Source organism: Gadus macrocephalus, chromosome 6, assembly GCF_031168955.1.
Source record: "Gadus macrocephalus chromosome 6, ASM3116895v1".
Lineage (NCBI taxonomy): Eukaryota > Metazoa > Chordata > Actinopteri > Gadiformes > Gadidae > Gadus > Gadus macrocephalus.
The window spans coordinates 21,010,236-21,027,735 of record NC_082387.1 but is presented as its reverse complement, the minus strand read 5'-3'; the positions used below and the strand labels follow the sequence as shown (position 1 = coordinate 21,027,735).

Below are 17,500 nucleotides of genomic sequence, written 5' to 3'. Positions count from 1 at the left end.
TTGCATAATTATTTTTTTATTGTAGCTAATGAGACGAAGGTATCCTACACAAAAATATGTAATATCTAATCATCATCATCTAGTTATTTGACAGAGTGATGCTATAACTACAAACTGATGGGCAGGTTCACCTCATCACAATACATGTGATTAATTAATTTGGAAGGTTGTGTGTGTGTGTGTGTGTGTGTGTGTGTGTGTGTGTGTGTGTGTGTGTGTGTGTGTGTGTGTGTGTGTGTGTGTGTGTGTGTGTGTGTGTGTGTGTGTGTGTGTGTGTGTGTGTGTGTATATAAATGACTATATCACAAAAAGGCCTACATTTGCTACAACATATCCATCTGACTGGCACATAATCAACACAATTTGAGATGTATTCACGCGTATTTCAACTTTTCAGAATCCTTAATGTAACTGAGAATACATTCACAATAGGCTGAGAGTTGAAGTGGTCCCACATTATTCTAAAATAACCATATGGGGTCAGAAACTTTTAATTGAGCAGGCGTTCTACCCCAGCCCATTGGTGCTGACCCCCGTTCCTATGAACGTGTCCTCGGCCATGAGGGAAGTTAGAAAACATAAATGAACCAACTTTGCTTGCGCCTCGTCCAGGCTTTGATCGGTAATGGTCATGATTTGATGAAGAATGTCACCAATGTCTTGTTTCCTGCCGTCTCCGTCCGTCCCGTCGTGTCCGTGCGGAGGCGGCAGTGCCATGCCTCCCTGGACCGAGTGGCCGGCCAGACTGACGCCGCCGATGGACTGCATGATGCGGGCTTGCTCGTCCATGGCCGCGATAGAGTCTGTGCACTGCGCCACGCAAATTGAAAAACTCATATACAAAATCAGCTACAACAAATGTTGTAGTCTCAGGGTTAGCAATGCGATTGTGTGACCGAGGTGATCAAATGACACCCCGCGAAGTAGGAAGACACCGACGCCGCTTTAAGTGTCCAAACAGTTGTTATCCTCTTGTGTTTTACGCGCTGTCCAAACGGACGCTCGGCGGAATTAGTGTTGTGGAAAAACACATGTAGGCTATTTTTTGTCAAAACTTGTTTCTCATTATTGACTCTCGTCGATCATATCCCGCAGAAGGCTCGGCCAGTCTGTCTTTCTGTGATTTGACGCGCGGTGGATGAGACGCTCCTCGCTGATCTCTCATTCATCTGCGCTCTTCTGGGATCCTCCAAATTTTCAAATCCTCCTCGTCAAAATATCCAATATGGAAATATGTTAACAAAAAAAATCAACTGCAACTCGTGAATACGCGCGGGCACATATGTTGCCCACTTCAAATGCAAAGAAATTGTGTCCACGATAACTGCAATAATAACAATAATACAAAAAAAGAAATAATCTGCGGCATAGGTGTCCAAACGTCACTATAAAAATATGAACAGCAGGCCCGGTAGAAAAGTTAACACCGTGAGAGAAACAGAGCACTCAAAAAAACAGCGAGAAATTAATTAAACAAGACGTTGTAAGGCGATGCGCAAAAAGATCTGCCTGCTGAAATTTATGAGCTCAGCCTCCGCCTGTGTGTGTTTTATGTTGTTTGATGGCAGCGGCGGTGAGCGATTGACAGAGTGCCAATGCCACTCACTCAGTGCAGACGAGCAGGCAAAAACACACACACACACACACAAGATCGAAATGGCAACTCGACGCTCCGCCCTGCAGAGGAGGGGTCTATACTCTGGTCACTTCTCTCGCCGAACACCAAAATACTGGAGGAGCACCGGGGATGCTGGTGATTACAATGACACAAGAACGGCAGAGTCTCTCTCGCAGAAGGATTTTTCCATTTTCTCACGCGTGCACAAATTCTTGCCAAATCTTTGGTGCAGAAGTCTAATGCGAAATCAACTTGCCCGTAAAAAACGCATAATCTTCACTCAAACTTACAGTTTGAAACAGAACTGTGGAAGTAGAAGTTCCTTCTACACGCCGTGCTTTAGCAGAGCCAAGACAGCAGACATGTTTATATTATTGGAAGTAAAGCTCCTCGACCAATCCCCGACAAGTATGACTGCAGGACTGACGACCGATGTGTCCTATTACTGGCAGATGCATGATCCTGAGAGCCCACCCACTCGAGCCCTCCATCTTCACGCTGCTGGTACAGAAGGGAAGGCACTCCGGATTGGCCAGGAGTGACATGCGGTGCGCACGCAGTTCACGCTGCAACTGGGCTCCTCCGCAGTTGCTATGGCAGCAGACACGTTGTTAAACGCCTCGACTGTGATGAGCTTCAATATTGTTATGGTGAATTCACCTACCCTGATTTGCATCATGTGTTATTAAGACACGTTGATTTTTATTTTATTTTTAGTGTCATTTAATAATACATATTTAAAGGTAAAATAAATGCTCAATATAAGGGCAACGGTAGGCATATGTAATGTTCCATTTGTGTTAGAATAAACGGACCAGTCATAAAATAAGTAGGCATATTGCTTTATTTTTCAGCTTCATATAAGGGCAGATGTTCCAGCTCCATCCCATAAATAAATATTTTCATCAAAGTGTTTTGTTTAAATGCAAAAAAAACAAATAGTGTGAGAATTGAATGACAAAATAAACAGGTAGATCTTTTTAATTATATATATATACATAAAAAAAAAATGTATATTATATTTAAACACATATTTGTAAATGCTTTAACATAATTGTGATCATTTTGTAGGACTGTATATTTAGACTCTGATTCTAAAGTATAGCTTCCACGGTCCACCAATGAAAAAGCGCACACACACACATACCTTCCCACACGCACCCACACACACACACACGCACGCACGCACGCACGCACGCACGCACGCACGCACGCACGCACACACACACACACACACACACACACACACACACACACACACACACACACACACACACACACACACACACACACACACACACACAGTGTGTGTGTGTGTGTGTTCGTGCATTCGTCACGATACATATTATATCATAAGTACATATATTGTTGCACTGATTAATGTGAATATTAAATATTATCTCAATTACACAGGGAGGGAAAAAGCAGCGAGACCTTTTTACTGAGCACTGAAAACGACTCCTGCTTTTAAGCATCAGGCAGCGGCTATCATTAATAATCCTACATCTGCTCCCTCAAACTACCCTGCATTTGAAGAAAAAATCTGGGAATTAAGTAAAATGCTTAATCCAACGCCTTGCAGCTTCAAAGGCCATAAGCGTGTAATTCCCCAAACTATACTCCTCCCCCCCCCACCCAATGCACCCGAGCCTTTTTCTCTTTTTTATTCTTGGCCATTTTTATTTCTGCAGCCAGACGCGGGGTTGGGCTCGTTCACTTGACCTTGAAGTATAGGCTGAACCCATCGCAGAGTTTAGTGCAGGGGAGTCCCAGGACTACTGCATTTATCATTGAAACGCCGGGCTGTCAAGTCACACTACATACCTGTCAAGGAGGGCTCAAAGGTAGAGCCCGGCTCCTCTCCTCTGTTGCAGTGCATGATTCTTCATTGCATTGCAGAGCAGGCCCATTCACTATTGTTTTCAGCCATATGTCAACATGATTCATTTCCGTTTGTGACAGCCCCCCTTACAGCGAGACACGCCACTGCACGCTCTCCACAACACCTTGTTTACACAACGGGCTACTCTGACTTTATTCTATTCTCTCCGGATCCTCCTATCAGAAGGGGATTCAATATGCTTATATATAAACTATTATACTTTAATATATATATGAATTATATACACACATACATCTATATATATATATATTTACATTTAATCTTTATGCAGTCCCTTGAATAACTTCTAGACTGACTTTTCCTTTTTTCCTTCCTCCTTTACATCCGTAGTCCAGCCCGTTTAAACGTAATCTGGAACACATTCTCAGAGATAAAATAATAATATTGTTACTAATGAAGTAAGAAACGCATAGAAGCAATGCGCAGCCATGAGCGAGCGAGACAACACTTTGTCATCGTGCTGCTCATTGTGACGTCTGAAAGGACCCACAGGTGCTGTAGAAAGTGACTGTGTTGTCATATTTCATTTAGGCATCCTTCTGCAAAGCTGTAATTGCCTAATTAGCTTGTTAATTAGGAGATTAGCATTTACTGATAGAGTGCCTTGCTCTGTTGTGACGAGAGTAATACAGATTAAGTGTGAAGTTATGGGTTTATGATTCCACAATTTCGCTGTCCACAGAGGGGTCACAAATCATCACAGGGTTTTGCAAAAACGTTTACTTCTCACTAGAGTGTCTTTATTTTTCTATTAAACGAGGTGCGTCTTACAGAGCCTATGCTGATGCCTGCTGTAGACTGCAGGCTCACCGCGGTGGGCAGGCCATACCTCATGTCAGCGCTCCTACTCTGTACCACAAGCCTGTTGCTGAGGGAATCTGGAATGAAATGACCAGAGAGCGCACGAGACATCACTCATCCAATCTCACGTCTTTCATTGGTTTGCATACTTTTTTCCTATGTATTTCCTGGTTTGTTGCTGGTATGGTGCATATGCTCTACAAAACCAACAGGATGGAAAGAGATGGCGCTGTATGGGTTTGATGGAGTCAAACATTTCATAGAATTACACCAAATAATCCCTGATGGGAAGGGATTTTGCTAGTGCACAAGGTCAGCGTTATTTAATTTTCCTTCTGTCTGTTTTGATGTTTTGTAAGCAGAATGTTTGGCTGGCATGGAACATATTTTTCCGAACTTTGACCATGCGCTAAAATGTTACTTTAAGGTGCGTCTGAGGGCGCCAGTTTTGCCTCCATCAACTCCAGTGGAGAAGGTCAGTAGCAAAATAATCTGGTGCAACCACAACTGCATCCCTCAGGCCTGAGCAGGGTCTGGGGAAACCTGTATCTAAAATAATGAGATAACGAGACCTCGTATATCCTGAGGCAGCCGTTGCAAGGCCTGTGTGTGAAAAAGGGTTATGTTTAGGTGAAAATTACTTGTGTTGGTTGTTCATATAAAGACAAGCTACGTTGTCTGAGCCTTTTTCTATCCAACTCTTGTTTGTTGTAGTTCTTCCTAACCACATACAAACCCGTTTTGGGTCAAACATTTTGTACATGAAAAGCATTTTGACAAGCATTCATAAACATACATTTATATTTTATAGTTTAATTTGGGAGATTGGCTGCAGGCCATTTTCCCAATGTTATCAATAATAATAATATCAATTATCTGTTTCCCCTAAATATTAATCATTACTTTTTGCATTATTATTATAAAGTAAAAATATGTTTTCTTCTTTAGGAGGTCAACGAAGACGAACTTATCTGGTCATAGTTCAGTGAAAACATGAAATCTCATTCCCTATTTCCTTAAAATCAAATCATTATATCGGAGCTATTCCTCTTACTGTTGATACTACATTTAGTGGCACAACAAATGATTGGTCGGCAACCAAGTCTGGACACCAGAAAATATTCTGTGTGGTCAATAATTTTTTTTTTTTTCATTAATTGTTGCTCAGGTTGTTGTCCAAACAATGACTATTGTTGTGAGAGTAAATCAAAGCCAAGTATTGCTGATTCCGATACTGATTGTGATTCTGAATGATACATTTTAAGTCAGAATCTGAACTAATTTACCGTTTGGATAGTGTAACAGGTTTTGCTAAATTGAGTTGTTTAATCTGCCCATAATATATGCTTAACTTTCCCTTTAAACATCCGTGATATACCCCTTATTTAATTGGTACAGTTTTGCACCATTTATTAATTTAATGGTTTTGTAAGCTGAGTGCCACAGTAATGTTATTGTTTTAATATTTATTACCCCATTTTGATACCATAGTTTAGTCTTGGATTCAGTACATGGTTTCCTTCTTGCCTGTTTGTGTGTTTGTTTGTTTGTTTGTTTGTTTGTTTGTTTGTTTGTTTGTTTGTTTTTGTGTGTGTGTGGGCGTGTGTCAGGGTGTGTGCATGTGTGTGCCTGTGTGCATCTGTGTTTCTTTGTGTGTGTGTAGTTTTGTGTGCATGTAGTTTTGTGTGTGTGTGTGTGTGTGTGTGTGTGTGTGTATGTGTGTGTGTGTGTGTGTGTGTGTGTGTGTGTGTGTGTGTGTGTGTGTGTGTTTGTGTGTGTGTGTGTGTGTGTGTGTTTGTGTGTGTGTGTGCCTGTGTGCGTCTGTGTTTGTTTGTTTGTGTGTGTGTGTGTGTGTGTGTGTGTGTGTGTGTGTGTGTGTGTGTGTGTGTGTGTGTGTGTGTGTGTGTGTTTGTGTGTGTGTGTGCCTGCGTGCGTCTGTGTTTGTTTGTTTCTGTATTTGTGTGTGTGTGTGTGTGTGTGTGTGTGTGTGTGTGTGTGTGTGTGTGTGTGTGTGTGTGTGTGTGTGTGTGTGTGTGTGTGTGTGTGTGCCCGTGTGTCCGTGTGCTTCTGTGTTTGTTTGTGTACAGAACAGATTCCAAAGCGGTCATGGTGTCAGCCGTCTAAATCAAAGCCGGACTGCTGCCCTCACCTCAACTTGAGTATTGACATAATGCCAGCCATGACACCATAATTCAGCCCATGCCGCGATGGTCATTTGATAAATGGTATCATAAATTGTTGACAAAACAATTTGTGATGTATTATGTTACCGATGGGTTGTACTGCTTATCAAATCAAATAATCTGGCAGGAAGCTCCATTCATCAGCATAATGCAGCGCTCGCTGGAGATAGCATGAGCGTGTTGATTTGTCAACACAACGCACACATCTGCTTATCGGGGCCTGACCCCTCAGCTACAGCGGCCAACAGCTGGGGGGTTGGCTCCTATAAGATGTGTTTATTGTTGATAATGGGCATGGTCAAATATGAGTCAAACCAAATAATCACTACGATTGCATTCGATGTCAGACATCTTGCAAATTTTAGGATTTTTCAGCTTTTCCTCCTTTATGGTTGTGTGACAATATGATATACATACACACAAATAAATAAACCTACAATAAATCGTAGCATAGAGGATGTACATGCAGCAGAGCTTTAAGACGGTACAGACAGACGTGGTCACACAGTTGTGAGACTTCATCACACTGGTATCAAAGTTATTCAAACAAACATCTTGTTTATTAAAAATGCTAGAGGGAATAAAAACTCACCGATCATAATTGATAACTATTATTAGAGCCTAGCTGATGGGCAGTTTCAGCCCCATAGCACTACCTTGAAAACCACCCCTAGAAACCATTAGCAGTGTTTGGCATGTGGTTATTTGTAGTTGAGCCCCTAACACTGTGGTGCCCAAACAATTGACCATGAGAAATGACCCGAGCGTCACCCAGGCAACCATTAGCCACACACTTGGGTGGTCGCATACTGCGATGTTGACGACAAATAACTTAAAAACCTGCAATGCCAGGGGCCCTCCTTAAACGTACAACCACACCCAATCATTAACAACCAACAAGCAGCACCACTTCTAACAACTAAGCAGTTAGCAAGGTAGCCTACGCCTGCACCGCCCTTCCAGTGTTAGTTCTTTGTTACTTACCGATTTCATTTGAAGAGAGAGAACTATGGAATATGCAGGAGTTTATTAACCTCCCTGGACTTTTTACCGCTTAACAAAACCGTTGTAGTTGTAGGTGTAGGCTCTGTGTAGACACATCGGGTGGAGGATTGTGATTGTCAAGGAAAGAGAGCACCCCTGTGACTTGTTCAAATGTGTTTTTAAACAACAATGGAGGTGAATGTGCCGCTGACTTTCTTCTTCAGCCTGACAGTACTTGAGCGGGGACGTTTGTTTTCAGCACCTGGTCGTTTCATAGGAAGTCAGCGATGATAAAAAAAATTGAAAAACAATAACACCCAATGTCTAACATTGTAATCCTTAAGTTTGACATGTTTATAACAAACCCGTGAGTTACTTGTAGTTGATGTATAACATGGTAGCATTAACCAAACACTTCTCCCTGTCTTCAATGCTAATTTAAAATCGTTATTGTTGGGGTTGTGGCTCATCACGGTGAAGGTAAACAAGTCAGACCGATGGTAGCCGCGTGAGAGTATCTGAAGCTCGACTGATTCAAGTGTGAATTCTGACAAGTGTCTGCGTGAACATGACCAGTCTCCCCCCCCCCACCCCCCCCCCCGCTCTCTCCACCACTTTGCTTTTGAAGTGTCCTGTATATGAAGACCTCAAAGAAAGATGTTTTATAAAAACACAAAGACAGCGAGAGTGTGAGACGCGGCTCATCAGCCACACAGTTCTCCGGCAGCGGCACGATTAGAACAAATTCTAAAAGCACTATTCTTTATTTTTAGCTACTATCAATGGAGTCAAAAGATTATGGATTTTTTTCTCTTTTAATTGTCAGATTCTTTTCAGATGGCTGAAGTGAGGCGATGCCTAGCATTGCGGTGTGGGTGACATGTTTTCGCTGTTTGTGTGACATTCACGTGAAATGTGGACAGCATTTATGAAGTGTATCTTACTGTCCGTGCTTATGCAGCCAATTTTGTATTTTTTTTTCATCTGGAATATTTGATCATAAAAGCCAACGCTCAATAGAAGCTCTGCGCTCTTGATCTAGGAGCTATTCCTCTCGTTCTCCTCTTTTCATCATGGCGTTCTTTGCGGGGAAGGTGTCTGTCCATCCCGTGCCTGACAGTGGCTTGTCTATCCGGCTGGCAGAGGTCGACCCCTAGGCTTCAAAGCTACATTGAAGTTCTGCAAATCACCTGTCACTCACGGAGACCAACGCCTACGCACACATATCAACGCACCTTTTCATGAACACAGGCGGACCCCCGTTCCCTGACATGACGGAAAATGTATTTCGTTGTGAGGCTTATTTTATTTTTTGGTGTTTGTGGTGTCTGTGTCATGCACCACCACCACTACCACCATCACCACCGTCGCCCCCACTACCACCACCACCACAGTGCACATCGCGTTGTGGTGGTAGTGATGGTGGTGCTGATGGTGATAGTGGTGGTGAAGGCGGTGGTGGTGGCGGTGGTGGTGGTGGTGGTGGTGGTGGTGTTGCATGTCGCAAACACCCCGAATAGGATTGTGTTATCATGTTCTTAATATCGTTCGGTGTTGAAACAGGGGGAGCAGGGCTGACCTAATGCGTTGTGACATTTAGTATCCACATCTCAGTGGTGGTGGAAGTGGGGATTTATGAAGTGGGTCACAGCAGATTTACATTATTCCTCCTTATGGCCGCCTGCAGCTGGTGTCTCTGCAGCCACCAGAGAGAGCCTCACACATCACGCCGCTAATACGCACATTCATTGTAAACACAGCTGCATTAAACAAACAAAATAACATCACCAAAAACATCTTTAATGATCTGGAGAAAAAAGCATGCAGAACTTCAAACGCTGCATTCCTGAACAGTAAGATGAGGAATACCGCGCTCCTGATAATTAGGAGACTGGTACATACTGGTAACTGAGAAGACGGATATTGCGCCTGTAATTATTTATTCGTTCAGTGATATATGGGGGAGATTGCTGATTTGAGAGCTTTGTGATGTGTCAGCAAGCGCGTTTTGAGATTCGGTAATTACTGCATATCTGCATGGCGGTCTCCCGGGCGGCGAGGGGGGGGGGGACGGGGGGGGGGACGTGGGTCTTTTACATCAAAGAGAAGCGGGAGACAGAGAGAGAGGGCCAGTGAGGTCATACCCATCACCAGACATGGACTCCGGCCGAACCGACTAAATTGTTGTGCTTTGCTTGGATTATTCAATGGAGACATTTTGCTTCACTTTCACAATTTCTCTCTCACTTTCTCTCTCTCTCTCTCTCTCTCTCTCTCTCTCTCTCTCTCTCTCTCTCTCTCTCTCTCTCTCCCCCTCTCTCTCTCTCTCTCTCTCTCTCCCTCTCTCTCCCTCTCTCTCCCTCTCTCTCCCTCTCTCTCTCTCTCTCTCTCTCTCCCTCTCCCTCTCTCTCTCTCTTTCTCTCTCTCTCTCTCTCTCTCTCTCTCTCTCTCTCTCTCTCTCTCTCTCTCTCTCTCTCTCTCTCTCTCTCTCTCTCTCTCTCTCTCTCTCTCTCTCTCTCAGTCTCACGTTCATTCTCTCCTTCTCCCTCTCTCTCTCTCCCCCTCCTCTGGATCCCTGTCTCTCTGCATATCACTCTCTCCCTGGGTGCAGTGCACTGCGAGGTAGTGGAGCGGAGAGCGTTCTCGGCGAAGGCGTAATGCGTGGAGCTCTGAAGGTTAATGCTCCTCAAGAGCCCCGTACCCCAGGCCTTTGGCTCAGATCACCACAATTAGGCCCTTAACTTGCGGATTAAAGTGTTTGGAGATGTAGAGGTCAGCTTTTATCTTTTGACCCCGGCAGCAGATAACTAGTTCAATAGTGCCGGCTACACTGGGGCGTCAGGCGTGATAGCAGTACGGAGTACTGTATCATTTGATGCGCACACTTTGGCATAGTGAGCTACTGCAGAGATTTTTCCTTGACAGGCAGCCGAAGAAAGACAAGAATCCCCTAGATATCGGCACGTCGGAGATACCTTTGAGCAAGGAGCGCATCGATGTTTTCTCCCGATCAAGAATATAAACAATCTGAACAATAAATGCATCTTTCATAAGACTGTAGTAGGTAGTATTTTTTGGGATAGATATCCAAACACAATATTGCACCGCTGAGCAAACGATTTGAGTGTGAAGGTGTGCAAGACAACTATTAGGACAGGACAAACAGTTCTGCTGAACGTTCACGTTTCACTTTGTGTCATCTCTTTCTGCCGCGGTATATCTTTCATTATGGTTGAAGCTTTAAATTAAACCAGAACCAGTTTCCAATAGTAATTAACTTGAGTATATCGCGAAGCCATTACTCACATTTAAGTAACCTTTTAATAGCTGGGCCTTTAACTCCACTGCAGGTAATGACTTTAAAGAGCGCTTATTAAAAGAGAAATGGTAATGAGCTTTAATAAAGCAGAACAACTTTGAAATGAAGAGCACTTTTCAATAGAAAAGGATGGCGGGATCGGAGCCGCTTCCATTAAGGAGACTAATGATTCTTTATCAGTCTTCCTATGTGTACATGGTTAGCATTAAGCGATATCTGATATGAGGCAGGTGGGTTGTGTGTGTGTGTGTGTGTGTGTGTGTGTGTGTGTGTGTGTGTGTGTGTGTGTGTGTACGAGCGCTTGTGTGTTTGTGTGTGTACAAGCGTGTGTTTGTGTCTGCCCTCAAGTGACGGGGGTGACGGGACGGGGGACGGGGGGGGGGAGGAACGGAATGTTTTTGTCTGCCTCCCTCTCGCCCCCCCGCTGTACGGGGAAGAGGAATGAGAGCCCCTCCCTCAGTGGCGGCCATCGTTGTTGTTCCTCAAAACGCTTCTTCCTCTGGCCTGGGGGCTGTTTGGGGGAGGGGGGGAGAGGGGGAGAGGGGGAGGGGAGGGATGACTCAAAATGACAGCACAATACAATCACTCACCCAGAGAAGAGAGAGGGCGACAGCACAAAGAATAGGTTCCGGGACGTCGGGTTGATAGCCCCATTGTTTGGCCCCCGGAGAGACGCGGAGAATAGAACCGCCGACCCAAAACAAAGCTGCGTTTTATTACGGGACGGATGAGACAAAAAGGCAGGAAGTGCAGTTTTAGAGGCGTTTACGAAACACACGTGCCTCAGGTGTCTCGTCCTCAGGCCCGGCCTGAAAGGCCCGAAATAAACGATGGCTCACCTTGAGCTGAGAGGAGGAGGATGTTCTCCCCCTGCACAACAGCTCGGGGGGGGGGGGGGGGGGGGCGGGAGACACACACTCACAACCCCGGCGACCCACAACCCTTCACAGACATCCGCTTGCTTTTTATGTTTCTTGGCGTCTTGTCCACAGTAATAAATATAGGGAATGCAGCGCACCACCGCCATCACCACCCAAACCTCCACCCCTACTCTCTCCGGGCTGCGCTACTTAACATGTGTGTGTGTGTGTGTGTGTGTGTGTGTGTGTGTGTGTGTGTGTGTGTGTGTGTGTGTGTGTGTGTGTGTGTGTGTGTGTGTGTGTGTGTGTGTGTGTGTGTGTGTGTCTGTGTTCGAGCACCGTAGCGGGCCAAACTAAAACAGCTAACCGATAAACCCTGAGGTAGTACTCTCAGAAGGTGTCGGGATGCAATATTTGGTTACTTTGATGTTCTTGAAGCTCAGAACCCTTTTAGTTTTATGATTGTAAGCCCCTAAACAACGCATGCCTCCTCTTTCTCTTCCCAGCCCAACCACTGCTGGTTAATTTAATGATCCTGATGCATTACTGAGTGTGTGAGTCGTCGATGTAGAGGCCCGCCCATATAAGGAAGTGGAGCTCCATGTTTTGAACGAGGTTAACTTCAAAGACCCCTTATGAAAAATAGATCAGGTGGGATTGGACCCAGAAAGTAGATTCCTGGAGAAGGCCTCAAGATGAAGGCCAAGATGAAGGCCAACCACCACAATAGCAGCACAGGAGAGAAAAGCACTTTTAATTCAGGCAGTTCTCCCCCTGCGTTGCCGTCAGGGTTCTCATCTCCGAGGTTGAAATCATAGATTACTCACCATGACTCTGAACACGGACACAGCCAGGCGTGCGTTTTAAGCCAACACGTACGATGTCAAGTGACCTATACCTTCCAGCACGGCAGAGAAATGTCATGTGTGGCGTACACACCCTGGCCTATTCTCACTCTTAACATAACAAATCAGCATAAGCCACATTCAGAAATGCGGCATCCCGCTCTTAACCTAATTCTGAGTCGGTTGCTCACTTTTCTAAATCCATACTTCATTGTCTCTTATTGAAAGCTGTGCTGATGGTGATCTCGGTAAACACTACACCGCTAAATGCAGTTTCGAAATGGAAAAGAATAGAGAAGATAATAAATGTTTGAAAATGGCTATTAGCTGTAATTGAAGTGTAAATGCTGCTGTAATTTCACACCAGACATGTAAACATACAGATATATAACGTCAGTTCAAGAATATAGGTTAACAATGCAAACACAACACATACAAGGGTGAAGAAACAACCTCACCATTTTCTGTTATAACTGTTAGAAACGGGTGTCGAGAAATGTCGCCTGCTGTTATGTCACACCTATATTTCTGAACTTAAACTATATATCGGTACATTTTCATGTACATTTTCACATTTTCATGTACGTTCACAACTATAGGTTAACAATACAAACACGACCATAGAAGGGTGAAGAAACAAGTTAACAGTTTTCTGTTTTATAACGTCCCCACAAGGGAACACAGGACATGAACTTGTCTATACGATGAGAGGCTGATCTGTGAACAAGGTGCCGGTGGGAAGAATGGACGCTAGGGTGAGATAAAGGAAGTGATCGCAATACTAAAAATAGAACTTTGTCGTGTAGCATCTTATCCTAGCTGTCTTTGTTGTGTACGGGGAATGGGTTAACCTAGCGGTTGGTTCAAACATCCTTACTGTACTGACAGCGATATATTTTAGTTTCTCCTTCTTCTGACAAATGTACTTATTGTAAGTCACTTTTGATAAAAGCGTCTGCTAAATGCCCTGAATGTAAATGTAAATGAGTGGCAGGATCTGTGAAGCGAGGAGAACAGTTTAAAGACATCCGGTTGACAGGTGGGAGAGAAGGATATAACAAACACAAAGTCAGACTATAACACTGCTATTTATTCTAAGTTCCTAATCAGCCTCCTATTGTCAGGACAACGCAGAACTTTTTACGAACGTTCTTATCTTTTGACCCAAAGTGCTAGCATCACAACTCACAGCCTGCAGCCGTTCAGACCGGCAGTAAAAGCGTTCCGAAGGTGTGCTGGGAGTGAGCTTCACACCCTGGAGGACACCTCTCTCTCTCCTCCGTTGCACCCCATCATGTTTCGGGTCACCTGTGACGAGGTGAAGACCAGAGCCCGGGGAAGAGTTCAGTCCGACGGGGGGATGCAGGTTAGCAGGAAGGTTCTAAAAGTAACTCTGCATGCACAGGAGTCTCACTTTGTACAAGTTGCCATGGAGAATAGCGCCTCAGATATAACCCACCTTCTCCCGCAACACCTCTTTGTCTTTCTGACGATGACATCACCAAAGGACGGGGAAAAGGAGAAAGAGGGAACATGTTTTTATTCAAACGGCTTCGTCCTACAAGTTGTTTTGCTTACCCTCTCCCTCCCCTTTCAAGCGAAACAATATCTATTTTGATATTGGCATTTATTCATTTGGAATTTCGGAGGTTGTTGTTTTGCTGCACGAGTCAACTCCCAAGCTGAGGGTCACAAACCCTTTCTGGGAGACGCCGGAGCCTCTTTTGTGGGTCCCTGGATGGTCGACACAAGCTGGGAAACAATGGATCAACTCAGAATTGAACAGTGTCACCATAACCGCTTTTTAACTCGCTTCACCATTCCCAGGCTCTACGCTTGTACCAGCGATGAGAAAGCGTGTTGTATCGTAAAGCTACCCGAGTGGATCTCTACGCTGCCTGCATCCAAATGTTTAGCAGATAGGGAGGTGATCATGGAAGGATGGAGGAGGAAGAGGAGGAGGAGGAGGAGGAGGAGGGAGTGAGGCAGGGATGGAGGGGGGGGGGGGGGGGGGGGTGGGGGGGGGGGGGGGCTCCCTCCTGGATCCTAGCTGCCGTAAAGCCGTGATGAGCTGTCAGGTCTGCCTCTCTGTGCGTGTCTAATCCTGAGACTCGGTGCACATCTGATCCCACACTCAGATCCCCCCCCCCCCCCCCGCCTTGCTCAGGGTACCGTTGCCTTAAGGCTGATAATGCCGTGTTTAGTTTGTGGTAATGTAGTCTATCACACCCCTCCCCTCCTCCTCCTCCTCCTGTTGCACTCCTCCACCACCGCCCAAAGCAGCGGCATAAGTAACGCTCCAGCGCAAGTTGCTCGCCCGTGTTATTAAAGACGAACGCGTCACCGGCTGTATTTTCGGCGATCCGAGCCGTATTGTAATGCTGCGGCTGTTTCCAGAGAAGGCTGGTGATAATGTGTCATGCAATTATTGCTTTCCCTCTCTGCGAGCCGGAACGAGTCCTTTCACAGGGTTTCAATGCACTTTCGTATCCAGGTTATTAAACCGAAAGTGAAAGTGAAAGTGGCTGAAACGGCATATGAAGTCGTATTGTATTGTTAGCCACGTATCCAGGTTGTTGAACCTAAAGTGAAAGTGAAAGTGGCTGAAACAGCATATGAAGTCCTATTGTAATGTTAGCCGTCTTTGCTAACGTTTCACTGTGAAACACTACATGAGCCACACCAGTTGAGACTTGGAAGGAACACTATTCCCAAATGTTGTTTTCCAAAACCAAGAAGGAAGATACTGATATCTATTTAAATCTGAATTCGTCCTGAGGAGACAGATCGGATTTCGGCAGCACTAAGCGCCTCGAAAACCATATCGGAACCATCGACGTAGACTCGCAAACACTGTTTTTTGTATGTTGTGTGTTTGTAGCACTTATGAAGCCGCATTTTGTAGTTCTTATGGTGTAGGCCCGGTTCCAAGCTAGTGGAACCAACTCGAAAATAGAGAGGATGCCTGCGTTCCCCACCCTTTTAGCCCCCATAACAAGGTGGTTATTAACTTAAAACACTACCGTGAAGATGCAAAATCCACTCAAAGCATGACGGATAAACACAGAGACGCCATAAAGATGGAAACCGTGGGTTAAGGAAGAAATAAGAGCGAGTGAGAGAGTGAGTAAGAGAAACGGAGAGAGTGATGTGTCTGTGTGTGTGTGTGTGTGTTTGTCTCTCTGCGCGTCTGACTCACTCACCTAAAAATACAACCCATATTCCTCCCCACTCCTGTGTGGCTCTTTTCCGACGGGGTGAAGACCACTCGTGAGTCACGGACGGCCTCCGAGCCAACTGCCAAAGAAACCAAACACAGATAAAATGGGGTTGAGGAACGTTCCGGAACACGGCGGTGTCTTTAAGGTCAACCTCACCAGGAGGAGACGACGGTGAGGTTGACCTTGCTCCGGTGCACCGGAGCAACTGAGCGAGTCACATCCACCCCTCTAAATCACGCCATTCAACAGACCGAGTGGTTCAGAGCGAAGCAGGCCATCCTCGTCCAATCTCTCGCAGTGAATTCATACCGCTCTGCCGAAACTAACCAATAACACGCACTAGATCAATACCGTACGTTAACAAAACTCAATCCGCTCGCGGTTCAAACAGGCCCCGTTTTACATATTCATAAAAAACACAGTTTGTCACCTGTTTTTATTGGCCGTTGTACTTCCTGGATCTTCGTCTGCCTCCTCTCTCCTTCCTCTCCATCACCACGCTCCTCTCTGCTGCTGCCTAGCAGCCAGGAGATGGCATGGTTCGGTTCGGATGCAGTCTCCCCTTTAACGCTATATCAGAGCGGCACGCTATTAATAGACCCCCCACCCTCCCCCACCCTCCCCCACCCTCCCCCTTCGCGCTATGTTTTTAAATAAGGTGCCAGGAACAAGGGAGAGGGCGAGAGAGGAGAGCTTGAGGGAGAGAGAGAGAGAAAGAGAGAGATGGAGGCAGAGAGGGAGAGATGGAGGGAGCGAGAGGGAGGTGGAGAGGGAGATGAAGTGAAAGTAGCAAGGCCTGAGTCTCTCTTGAAATGCAACATGTGCACACAACGCACACCAGGCTCACTTGGGCACACACACGCACAGACAAACACACACGCACGTGCACACACACACTCACAGCGATGTTGTGACGATGACGAGGCTGTGCTGGCGTGTAAACACTTGCGCCCGGGCCGATGACTGGACACAATCGCTAGCAGTTGACATTATCACCAGTGAGACTTGCCCCGGCTCGCTGGAATAGCTTTCTGGTTACCTGGGTTAGGACGCCCTTCCCTTCTGCCCAGGAAGTGCAACCCCCCCCCCCCCCCCCCCCCACCAACTTCCTCCGAGGCAAGATTCATACCCCCAACCTGAATCCAAGAGGGCTGTGCGGATCTGATAACAAGTGTTTTATTTTGGTTTTATGTTCCCGGCGTATCGTAGCTTTAGTGTCATTACACCCTGCTACGTGCAGAAGGAGAAAAGCAATATCGAGTGAGTGTGGGGGCTAGGTCACTCAGCGGTGTACCGGGGTAGGGAACGGGAGAGGACGAAGGAAGGAAGGGTAGGAAACCAGGCCCGAGATGTATCGTATGGGGCCTTGGAGAAATTAGGGTGCGATGTCAGGTGATGCCAATCTAATTTTGGACTTTAAGACGTTGTGTGCGTTTAAAATATGAGACAAAGTTGCCTAGTAACTGAGCTGGCATATCTTTGCCTGCGTCGAGGTTGACAGGAAGTTGCCCCGTGACATTAAGAGACTACAGTTTGCCATTCCCTGGTGTTTCGGAAAGCACAATACTGACTTGAATTGGGTCCCGGGGAAGAGTTGTTTGACTGTGAATGGGAAAATCGAAGCGGATAAAACCGGTCGGAATGACCTTGAGAGAAAATTTAACCGTAAACGGAGAGAAAAAGAAACTAAACAAAAACCAGATCAATAAATGTTTTGGCTAATGTTACATGGTTTAGGGAGATGGAGAGTGTTTTTGGTGTTAGCG

General features: G+C 45.5%; 1 long non-coding RNA gene across 1 annotated transcript in view; it reads left to right on the top strand.

Moving 5' to 3' along the window:
• LOC132460005 (uncharacterized) overlaps positions 1-17,500 on the top strand; it is a 146,957-nt gene that overhangs the window by 116,676 nt on the left and 12,781 nt on the right. The gene's annotated exons all lie outside the window — the stretch shown is intronic.